We start from the raw sequence: 12,112 nt of genomic DNA, 5'->3' as shown, positions 1-12,112 counted from the left end.
TAGCCAATTCACAATGTACCTAATGGAATATTCAGCATCTTTTCCTCATTAATTCATATGAATTTCATTAATAACTAGGTGCTTGGAAGACACACTTATGAAAAAGTGAGAACCAAGCCTAAAAATGTTACATTACATAGAGAATGTAAAATGTACAGATAAAGTGACACTATTAAGGATAAACAACACCACTTAAAAATATACCTCCTTAATTCCAGCAGATGGTCTTGTTTTGTTAGCCTACTTAAAGGCATTGGACTCAGTTCTTAGTCATTAATTTGTGCTAAGTTTTGTACATAAAGATGCTCATTAACCCTTTGAGGGCTTGGGGTAATGGTTAAAATATTTTTGCTATTTTGAATTTGACAACAAAGATGACCATTTTCATCTACAAAGAATAGAAAAAGAAGATTGTATGTGATACTATTATTACGTATAGTTTGTAAATTTTAGTGCATAATGCATGCAACATATTAGTTTCAAAGCTATCCTGCTTGTCTGTGTTTCACTCTGAGTACTCTTCTGTTCTCTTTTGTACATTTTAAAAATATACTTTGATGACACGCATTCCCCCCTTTTCAAGTAATATTTGATATGCTACAGGGGAAATATAACAGTTCTGATTTAATAGCTTTATGCATATTAATCCTTCTGAAATTTTGGTCTCCTAGTTGGCTCATAGTTCTGCCAACTTGGAGTATTTTCTCAAAGAAATAGTTTACATGGGATTGAGATTTTTAGCCTCCCAAAACATTCAACTCTTATAGCAGTTTTAAACCTCTCATAACTGAAAAGAAATAATTTTAATTGTAAGAGATTTATAAGAAAGATAAAGGTTTAAATGTCTTTCCAGAATGTACTGACAAGCAGCAAACATACCCACCAAATAGTTATGACAATGTGTACTGTTTAAAACAGTTGGAATGTTAATTATAAAAGAAATATTTCTAATGAGTGACTTTTATACCAACCCTTTTGTTATTCTTACCTTCCAATGACAAACTATGCCTATTTCAGTTATCTAAGGACTTTACCTCTTAAATTATTTAAAATTTAGGAAATGTTAAGCAAAAGAAAAGGGTCTACATGACTTGTACTTGTACTTAAGGCATCAACAAAATACCCAGATCATCTGGCAGTGGTGAGCAGGGGTGCTAATGGTTAAGTTACACTCGGTAACCGAGTATGATTTCCATGCCTAGATGAGGGAGATAGACCTTGTCAGTGAAGGAAATAGTCACTTGGATGGGGTAGCTTTGGGAGCAAAATAGGTTGGACAGAGATATGGATGACTGATTTTTTTTTTTTTTTTAGTGAGGCAATTGGGGTTAAGTGCCTTGCCCAGGGTCACACAGCTAGTAAGTGTTAAGTGTCTGAGGCTGGATTTGAACTCAGGTACTCCTGACTCCAGGGCCAGTGCTCTATCCACTGTGCCACCTAGCTGCCCCAGGAATGACTGATTTATAATTCTACTTCATGGAGAATGGTAAACTGAATACACATAGTCTGGCTACAACCTTTTTATTTTTCTTTTTACCATCATCTATACGTGCACTTATTATTATTTGACTTATAAACTAGTATCAATAAAAGAGAGGTAATATGGCATAGTGGATGAAAGACACTGAGTCAGGAATATTTGCTTTCAAGTCCTACTTCAGACACAAACTGGCTTTATGACCCTGGGCAAGTCTTTTGATCTCTCAGTGCCCCAGGCACTTCTCTACAGCTATAAATTGCAGAGTATTTGCTGATATGTTTTAATAGAATAAGTTTCCAAATCTAATATTTCTGGGTGATTCAATGATTTCCGACCAGTGAAATCATAGGCCTGGACAAACAACAACAACGAAATGTAAAACGACCTTCATCACATTTGCCGGTCAAATTTTCATGAAATATCTGTGAAGTCACATGGATAAAAGTCTCACAAGATAAGGAGCTACATATAGGTTGGAGTCCATATCAATGGATGGAAGAGCCATACCCAAGATATTAAAGATCTCTAGAAGTACATATATCCCACCTCATTGACAAAATAATTCTCATCTGCCTTATGTTAGACTATCCCTCTTGATGAACGCAACACTAAAGCTAAACTTATTATCATTGGAACATGATTCATCCTTACGCTTCTCCCAAATCATTCTCCCTCTCAGAAATGTCCTTCCCTGTCCTTTTCACATGCTTACTTGAATCTATCTTCCAAGTCCCAATTCTAATCCCACCTACTCTATAGAACATTCCCAGGAGGCTTTCAGGTGGATGCTGAATGATCACTTGTCAGGGGTGGTGTAGAGGAGATGGATTTTGAGATCTAAGTTGGACTAGAATACCTCCAAGGTCCTCTTCAATGAGGTGATTCTGAGATGAGATATATTATAAACTGTCAGCTACAGTAGGCCATAGTTAATGTGTAAAATTATTCTTCCTGCCTGCAAATTCCTTGAACAAATGGATTTATTTTTTAGATTGCAAAGTATTTTATAGGCTAGTGAATAGGTGGGTGAAAAGAAGGGACTTTTTTGCTAGCTGACTAAGTGCTACCACACCTAAAGATTAATACTTGATTTTTTTTTGGTGGGGCAATGAGGGTTAAGTGACTTGCCCAGGGTCACACAACTAGTAAGTGTCAAGTGTCTGAGGTTGGACTTGAACTCAGGTTCTCCTGAATCCAGGATCAGTGCTTTATCCACTATGCCACCTAGCTGCCCCCAAAATGAATACTTGTTAAGAGAGCCACAGTAAAATCAATGAAATTGGCAACATAAAATCACTAAGCATTTGAGTTTTTACTATAGATAATGTCAGGACAATAAGACACAAAACAATAATCTTGACTTCTGTATTCATGTTTGTCCTTTGTTTTCAAAGATGACCATAATATTGGAGTAATGTCATGACTTGCATTGAATTGGATTTAAGTGATGGAGGGTTATGCAAAGTAACCAGCTTCACTCTCTCCTCCAGAGCCATCTGGGTCCAGTGGTGTGATATACATCAGGAGGACTGGAGATATCCCCAATGTTTAAGGAAACTGGAGTTAAGTGACTTGCCCAGGGTCACACAGCTAGTATGTGTCCAAGGTAAGACCTGAACTCAGGTCCTCCCAACTTCAGGGCCAGTGCTCTATCCACTGTACCACTTAGCTGTCACACTTCTGTATAATGGTATAGGACAAGAACAAAACAGAATAAGATTTAGACTGTAGGTCATTAACATATCCCCAGTACTTAGCATAGCTCCTGGTGCATAGTAGGCATTTAATACATGCTAGTTGTCAGGCCAGCCACTGAAAATCAATACGTTCATGAACTCATCTCATTCGTATTATCAGGAAAATGACAATGGGCAATGCATTAATAATTATTTCTGTAGTATACAGCTAGTAGATGTCACCATTTTCATAAGATGAAATGGATTTTTCATAGGCTAAAAAAAGCATTTTCAAACTGGAATTAGTATATTTTTCCATAATAGTAAACATTTATAATGTTGTCACACACTTTTATATGATTTCCTATGCAGAATTTCAAAATGTATTTCAATATTGGAAAACATGTTTTTAAGGTCTACCACATGCAAAGTGCTATACAATGCACTGACTCAGATCCACAAAAAAGGAGGGAGAAATTGGGGTTTTGGATGAGATGAAAATGAGGAAAAATTTCACAAATTGAGAGGGGGCATATAGGCTAAAGTTGGGTATTAAGTGGTAGACATGAAGTAGTACTGTCTTCTATATAGCATGTGAATCAGCTTTTGGGAATGCACAGAGGCAGATATAATATAGAGATGGGGAAATTGGCAGAAATGTAGAATTTCTAAAGAGAAATGATATGAAATCAATCTAATAGGATTGGCTAGAGCCCAACCTGGGGGTGATGGCATTCAATGCTTTGCATTGATCCTAGAGGCAATGGGAAGACCCTGAAAATGTTTTGGTCAGTAGTGAAAAGATTCACACTCAGGTCTTCCTGATTTTAAGTCCAACATTCTTTTTACTGAACCATCCAGCCTCCTCTATAAGAAGTAATTAAATATTTATAGTCAAGGAAATGTGAAAAGTGTCAAAAAGTATACAAGGATGACATAAATCTTGCCCTGGATGAGCTTTTGTGTGTATAAGATTATATGTCTCTTTTGTTTTCCTTCATTTACAAATTAAGTTCCTGAGAGGTACAAAAATTACGTATTTTTTGTTAGCCAATTAGCAAAAAAAATTAATCAAGTAACTAAGCACATCACAAATTTAAATGGAAGACAAAAGAAACAAAGAAAAAATAGTTTATAAGCTTCATGAGGGCAAGGTCTCCTTTCTCCCTCCCTCTCTATCCCTTCCTCCCTCCACTCCTCCCTCTCTCCCTCCCTCCCTTCTCCTTCCTTCCTTCCTTCCTTCCTTCCTTCCTTCCTTCCTTCCTTCCTTCCTTCCTTCCTTCCTTCCTTCCTTCCTTCCTTCCTTCCTTCCTTCCTTCCTTCCTTCCTTCCTTCCTTCCTTCCTTCTTTTTCCTCACCTTTTTCCCCCTCTTATCTCTAGCTCTCAAGTTTAGGGCATATAGTGGGAACTTAATAAATACTTGCTAAATTGAATTTTGTCCTTCAAGGGAGATAGCTTTTAACCTCTTTGGGATTATAGGAAGATTTTATCATTCCTGGGAACTATGAGAAAACTCCAGAAATTTTGAACATATGCACACATTGAACTATATCCATCAGGATTACATTTACTTTCTTATCTTAATCATTATCTGTGCATCATCTATTTTTCTTGTTGGTTCCATGATAACATAGTCTAGTATGAAAATTTGCAAACCACTTAATAAAAGTACATAAACCAACTATAATCATATTAGGACTCAAATATCTAAAACCTAGAACCACAAATTCAGAAGTATCCTTAGTTTCCAGTCCATGAAATACTGACCACAGCATGTTTTGCATTCTTTGGTTAGCTAAATGAAGGTGTTTTTTAAAAATGGCATATTATAGGGGGCAGCTAGGTGGCATAGTGGATAAAGCACTGGCCTTGGATTCAGGAGGACCTGAGTTCAAATCCAGCCTCAGACACTTGACAAGTGCTAGATGTCACTTAACCCCCATTGCCCAGCAAAAAAAAAAAAAATGCTATATTATATATTAGCAGGTGTTACAAGTTGTAGCATTCCATAGGTAGAATTTAAGATGTGAAAAAAATGCCCATTTTCTATCCTTTAAATACAAATGGAGAAAAATAATGAAAGGAAAGTTTAACTATGGTCTTATTTGATATTCTACATATGATAGCTTCAATAGGAAGAGCAATGCAATGTTGCCTAAGGTTGAGACTGCTTTCAAAATTGTACTGTTTTTCCAGAGGCATTTATTTGTCTAGTTTTTCCTTCTTTTGGAGGAAGCATTGTTTTAAAGATCATTTATTTATGTTAGATTAGGCAAGGAAGCATTAAGATTCATTAATCTTTTACTAAGTATCTTTAGTGGATTTTTTTAAAAGAAAGAAAATACTTTATTTTAAACTTTTTTTCAAAACTAATTCATTAAATTATAATATGTCCTTTTCTGTCTGCTTCATGGGTCATCCCTCAAAATGTTTTATCTATCTACATTAAAAACCCCAATGAATAAAAAACAAACAAAAACAAAAACAAAAAAACCCATTTATTTCCCAGCTAGAGCATGCAGTGGAATGGGCAGCTTGTTGATTTAGTTTGTTTACAAACATATCTTGGACAAGCACAGCATTTAGATGAGGAGGTAGACTAAGAATTATATAGAAGGAGGATATTTGAATGGAATGAGGGGTATGTTGAAGATAGTTCTTAAAAACTTTCACAGATTGAAAATTTTCAGTGGAAATCAGGAAATGCTATAAATCAGTGTTTGATATTTTGATGTTTTCATTGTCTAGACAATGAAAGGATGGAGAAAATGTTAAAAATTCAGATTAAATTTAAAAGTGTGTTGTGTGTACATTTCCCCTCCTCTATCTTCCTATGAAATAGCTGGTTGTTAAACATTTGCTTGCACATTTCTGACCAATAGAAAGTGAGAAAGGACGGAACAAGTATTTATTAAGCTCCTACTGGGTGTCAAGTATTGTGCTAAGCACTTTACAAGTATTATCTCATTTGATATGGTGAACTGCATATATTAGATAATTCCTAGTTGCTCTCTGCAAGAGAAACTCATCTTCACTATTCTCCCAGTGATACTGTCATGGATGTAAATCATGGATCACTATGATTTCAGAAGAATCAAAATAACGAGTAAGCCAGAGGACAATGGAAAAACAAATGGTAGCTACTGCACATGATCATCATTAGGCTGTAAGTCTGTAGAAGGCAGAGGTAATTGCAAATCTAAATGTTCTTTCTTCCATAGCACCTGCACATAGTAGGCTTTTAACATATTTTGTTGAATAAGTAACTAGCCTGTAAGAAGGAGTCTTAAGGAAAATAAAATCAGTGTTAAGGTAACCAGAAAATGTATTGTAGCTGCATGGTGAGAATGAGACAAGTGTCTCCATGGATGACTTATAGAAAAAAACATGGATAAAGATTCCATGGGTTTAGAAGATATAGGATAATTTTGATCTGCTTAGTAAAAGGAGCACATACCAATCAATCACTAAACATTTATTAAGCACCTAATACATGCCAGTCACTTATTGAAGAACCTTCATATATTTTACATTATTTTAAAATAAGTCAATGACAGTTAAATAATAATTTTCACAATGTGGCTTATACTTTCACCTAGTATAACTTTTAGATGTCCAAGCTTTGGGTTTGAGGTAGAGTAGAAAAGCTCTATACAATCCTTTATGGAAGAAATCAGTTTATGTTTCATGAAGAAGAAATGAAACCACCATGTTTATAACATTTTCAAGGAACAATGTCAGGTTCTATCATGTTCTGCAAATAGATATATAGATAGATGGATAGATAGATAGATAGATATAGATTTATATACATACATACACATGTTTATAAATACATGCATACACACATATTTTGGGGGGGGGCGAAGGGGGTTAAGGGACTTGCCCAGGATCACACAGCTAGTAAGTGTCAAGTGTCTGAGGCCGGATTTGAACTCAGGTCTTCTTGAATCCAGGGTCAGTGCTTTATCCACTGAGCCACCTAGCTGCCCCATATTTTTTCTAGTCAGTTAGTTATTTGGCTATGATCTGAAAATCTGAACTACAATATGATTCTCTTTTTATTCCCTTACACACACTATGAAAATCATAAGTAGACTGTTCTGTGAACACTTTATTTGCCTCTTGGACTGTTACATATTAGGAATTTGGGTTACAAACAACTATCCACTTCCCTCAGAGATTCCTGAATTTTCTATATAAAGTTTAAACAGAATTCTTCCTAAAGCAATTTCACTAATTATATACATAAATATGTATATATACCCAGTCAAGTTGGTGTTACCATTTTAACTTCTACCTTTATCACTGAGTCTATGAAGCATAAGGCATAAAGGCCTCATTGTTCCTCTAAAGTTTTGTAGAGAGAAAAAGTATCCATGGCAGGAAGCCACATTAAGCATGTACTACCCTGAAGGGTTATATACTTCCAAGGATGTCCTCTAAAACCTGACAAAAACGACTGCCAACTTACCAGTCAGTTCCAATTTCTTTTTCTAGAAAATATCCAGTTCTTCTTTCTACTGGGAGATTAATGCTTAGTATAACCATGGGTTTGCCTGTGTCCATTCGGCCCAGAGTTTATAGTTAATTGCGCATGACTTAACAAGAGTTCACAGATTGTTCCTTACCAGCTTGCCTTCCTACCAGGAGGCACGAAAGTAATAGCAAATAAAACCAACATTCTCAACTATGCAGCCAATGAAAATTGTTACAGTCTACAGATAAGTGGCCAAGGGGATGCAAGACAGCTCTAGGAAGAATACCAACACATACTCTGACTATAGGCTATACAATGTGTTGTTTAAAAAGTACTATTCTCTATACCTAAATTCTTTTTTTTCTGGGCATTGAGGGTTAAGTGACTTGCCCAGGGTCACACAGATAATAAGTCTCAAGTGTATGAGGCTGGATTTGAACTCAGATCCTCTTGAATCCAGGGCTGGTGCTTTATCTGCTGTGCCACCTAGCTGCCCCTGATATCTAAATTCTTACTACCCCAGAGGGAAATTGGGTATTTTCCCCAGGAGTCTGATGGGCAATCTCTATATTTTTCCATCAAGCAACTAGGTGAGTTCTATTCAATATAGTTCAATTCAATAAGTATTCATTAAGTGTATACCATGGAGCAGGCACTGTGCTAAATGTAGTGGGCAAAAAGACAAAAATGGGTAGTTCTTCCCTTGAAGAATCTTATATTCTACTGGGGAAAAACATCTCACACACACACACACACACACACACACACATATGTGTGTGTGTATATATATATATATATATATATATATATATATATAGAGAGAGAGAGAGAGAGAGAGAGAGAGAGAGAGAGAGTAAATACAAAGTAATTTTGAGGGGGAGGAGCCCTAATAATTGGTGGGAAGAAAGCACTTGACCTGAATCCTAAAGGAAGCTAGGGGTTCCTAGAGGCAAAGGTGAAAAGGGTGATTATTCCTGGGCTGTAAGGGTAACCTGTGCAAAGTCATTGAATAAGGGAATATAAAGTATATGGATAAGAGCAGGTAGGCCAATTAGGCCAAAACAGACATCAAATGAGGGAGAAGAACATGAAACTAATGTGTAATAGGTTGGAGCCTGTGCCTATTGTGAATGACTCTAAATTCTGTAAAGAATTAATTGTTATTTGAGGTTTCTATGCCTTGGCAAGCACTGGCCTGGGGCTCCGCAAACTGCACAGTGCTCCAACCCACTAGTTGCCATGGCGCTGTCACCTCACATCATCACCACTCCCAGATGCCTACATGGGCCTGGCAAAATTATAATGATTGGAAGCCCAGTGAGGGCAGTCATGTGACTGTCAGAGCAGTCATCCAATTGGCTGGGGGCTATGTGGAGTGTGCTGGGAGGAAGGAAGTTTGTTTTTTTCTTTCCAGCATTCTGGCTGGAAGCTGGAAGGCGACAGGAGCTCTGCTGTGTATTCTCAGCTGATTCCTGGGCAGTGGTATTTTTCAGGTTGTATAATTTCTCTTTCCCCATTTTATTTCCTTTCCCTTGATCCTACTGACCCTGTTTGTGTTTTGTTTTGTTTTTTTAAGTTTGTTCTTATTAAAATAAATCCTCTTCTGTTTTGAGAGAGGCTGCCGGTCTCCTTCCTTGCCCCAATATTGTGGCGAGCTGCTTAGCTAACACTCCCCAATTAAAAATTGGTCCCCACAATGCCAAACAGGAACTGATGTTGTTCTGGAGTAAACTGAGAGATATTTAAAGTACATGAGTAGAGGAGCAGAAGAAGATATGGTCAGAACTATATTTTAGGTATATTAATTTGATAGTCATGTGGATGGCAAATTGGATTGGGAAGAAATTGTAAACAGTGAGACCCATTTGAAAGGGGGAAGATGAGTTGAGGAAAAATCAGCAATTCTTTGTTATAGTTTGTGGAAGAAGTAACAGTTTTCTTTTACTATTAGAAAGTGCTCAGAGATTGACTACATGTAATTATAAAATTACAGAATTGGAAGGGACCTCAGAAAGCTGGTAATTCAATCCTCATCAAGAGTGTTAATAAGAATGGTTATATTTATATTGTACCCTTCCCTTATGGTGTTCTTTTCATGAGTTAATTATTTGATTCACAGATATCCTGCCACATAGACTGTGAAAGTGTTATTATCCTCACTTTACAGATGAAGAAGTTGAGTTTTAGATGGGTTAAGTGACTTGCCCAAGATTACACATTTAATAAACAGCAGGACCAGGATTTAAAATATGATCTTGAGAATCTAAATCCACTGTTTTCTCCATTATATAGCAGTTTTTCTCAATTTACAAAAATATATCTTTAAAACTCTCCTTGAGACTATGATGACTAGGGAATCATACTTGTAAGTCCTAGAGCTAGCTATACAGGCCTACCTATCCTCTTATTTCTTTCTTGAACACTACTCTTCTAAAGCCCAGCACACATACTACTGAATTTGATTTCTATATCTATTACAAACACTAAAATGACAGTCACTTCTATTCCTGTTCCCTGTTATTTCCACTTAATCATATAGTTCTTCTTTACTGATGAGAAGCAGAAGCAAGGGAAAAAATGCTTTCACTCTTTTCAGATTATATTAACAGCAAGAAAAGGAAAAAAAAAATTTGTTGTTGTTCAGTCATTTTTCAGTTGTGTCTGACTCTTTATGACCCCATTTGGAATTTTCTTGGCAAAGATACTGGAGTGGTTTGCCATTTCCTTCAGCTCATTTTACAGATGAGGAAACTAAGACAAACAGGGTTAAGTGATTTTCCGAGGGTCACACAGCTCATAAGTGTCTGAGGCCAAATTCGAAGTCATGAAGATGAGTCTTACTGACTCCAGACTCGACATTCTATCCACTATACCACCTAGCTGCCATATATTAGTTTCCAATTTTAGCAAAGAGAGATCTCTAGAATATGTCTAGATCATTGAAGTCTTCCATCACAATAATATACTGCTTCAGACACATTAATTATGAATTTATCTATTTCTTCCATCTGAGTTGGTGGTTTATAGGATATTAGTATTGTGATATTCCTTTAGTTTATTCCTTCTTTAGTCTTAATGTTCTCCATTATGACCCCTTCAGGTTCATGGAATTTCACATTGATTGCTATCTTCTTGATATGCAATGTGACTTTATGGTCCTTTCTAATGTATTCCTTTTGAGCAAGGTAACCCTTTCCATACTGTATTTCAGTAATGAGCTGAATCTCACCAAGTCTTCTTGATTCCTATGAGTTTATAATTACCTTAAGTTAAAATCTTGAGGTTTAGAAGTTGTATCTGATCAATCTCTTCTTTTTCAATTTAAATCCCTTTTCAATAATCAACCAGTCTCAGGTCAAACATGGTCTATGGTCAAGAGCCTATCATTTGATTATTTTAAGCAGTCCATTATTGATTCCAGATTCCTTTGAAGAGTGAGTCCAACTATGGTGCTATGTCAGTGTATTATATGACTATATAATGCATTTTACTTTCAACTAAATTTGAGACACCATGAAAGTTCAACTGAAAAGACTGGAAAAACATATTTGAAACACGGATGCCAACATAAAGTTATAACTCATGGAAAGTAATAACTAGGTATTCTCCTTTTTTTTAAAAAGTGGACAAACTGTTCATTTTAAGGAAATATTTATACTAATTCTCTCAAGACATTGCCAAACAAATAAAAAGAAGGCATTTTAAAAGTAGAATTTAATTGTGTAAATGAATTAGTTCACCTCCCAAAGTTAATAGTCTTCCATTTTTTGCTAGTAAGATAAGACTCATTATTATTCATATAATAAATTGTCTCTTGAAAATGAACAAATGAATGAATGACTTTATGAAAGAATGAAAAAAAAGACCATTATATAAGTGCTTACTATGTACCAGGCACTGTGGTAATGATTGAGGATTCAAATATAAAAGCCAAAAAGTCCCTGATCTCAGAACTCTTTAATTCTAATAAGGGACTCAACATACATAGGGGAATGGTGGCAAGAGAAGGGTGTTTTTCTCTGGAGAGTTACAGTGATGCTGAATGAAGACAGAGATCATTGGATTGAGAGAACCTTGGTGGTAATAATTTGGTTAATATTCACAGACCAAGAAGCAAGAAGCAGAGGTAGCAGCTTGTGGAAGGTATGAACATAGTTTCAGGGAAAATGATAAAAAGATGGTCAAGGTGTATAACTATATGGGATACAAACCATGGTCTGTTCTGGGGCCAGTTAGATATAGTGGACTATGTGATTTGGTATTCACTAACTCCGCTATCAAAACATTTCAACCCTAGAGTAGAAATCACAAAGATGAGTGAATGAAATTCCTCCATGACATGGTCTCTGGAGGTCTAGGTACAAATGGAACTTCAATGAATTGATTTGTATTTTGGTGAATCCAGAGAGAGAGAGAGAGAGAGAGAGAGAGAGAGAGAGAGAGAGAGAGAGAGAGAGAGAGTGCAGTTTGATATT

General features: G+C 36.1%; 1 protein-coding gene across 1 annotated transcript in view; it reads right to left on the bottom strand.

Annotated features, from left to right (window-relative positions):
• The window catches only part of CNTN5 (contactin 5), a 1,623,595-nt gene that overhangs the window by 322,698 nt on the left and 1,288,785 nt on the right, over window positions 1–12,112 (bottom strand).

Source organism: Dromiciops gliroides, chromosome 3 (assembly GCF_019393635.1).
Source record: "Dromiciops gliroides isolate mDroGli1 chromosome 3, mDroGli1.pri, whole genome shotgun sequence".
In the NCBI taxonomy this organism is placed as follows: Eukaryota; Metazoa; Chordata; class Mammalia; order Microbiotheria; family Microbiotheriidae; genus Dromiciops; species Dromiciops gliroides.
This window is presented reverse-complemented; position numbering and strand designations above follow the sequence as displayed.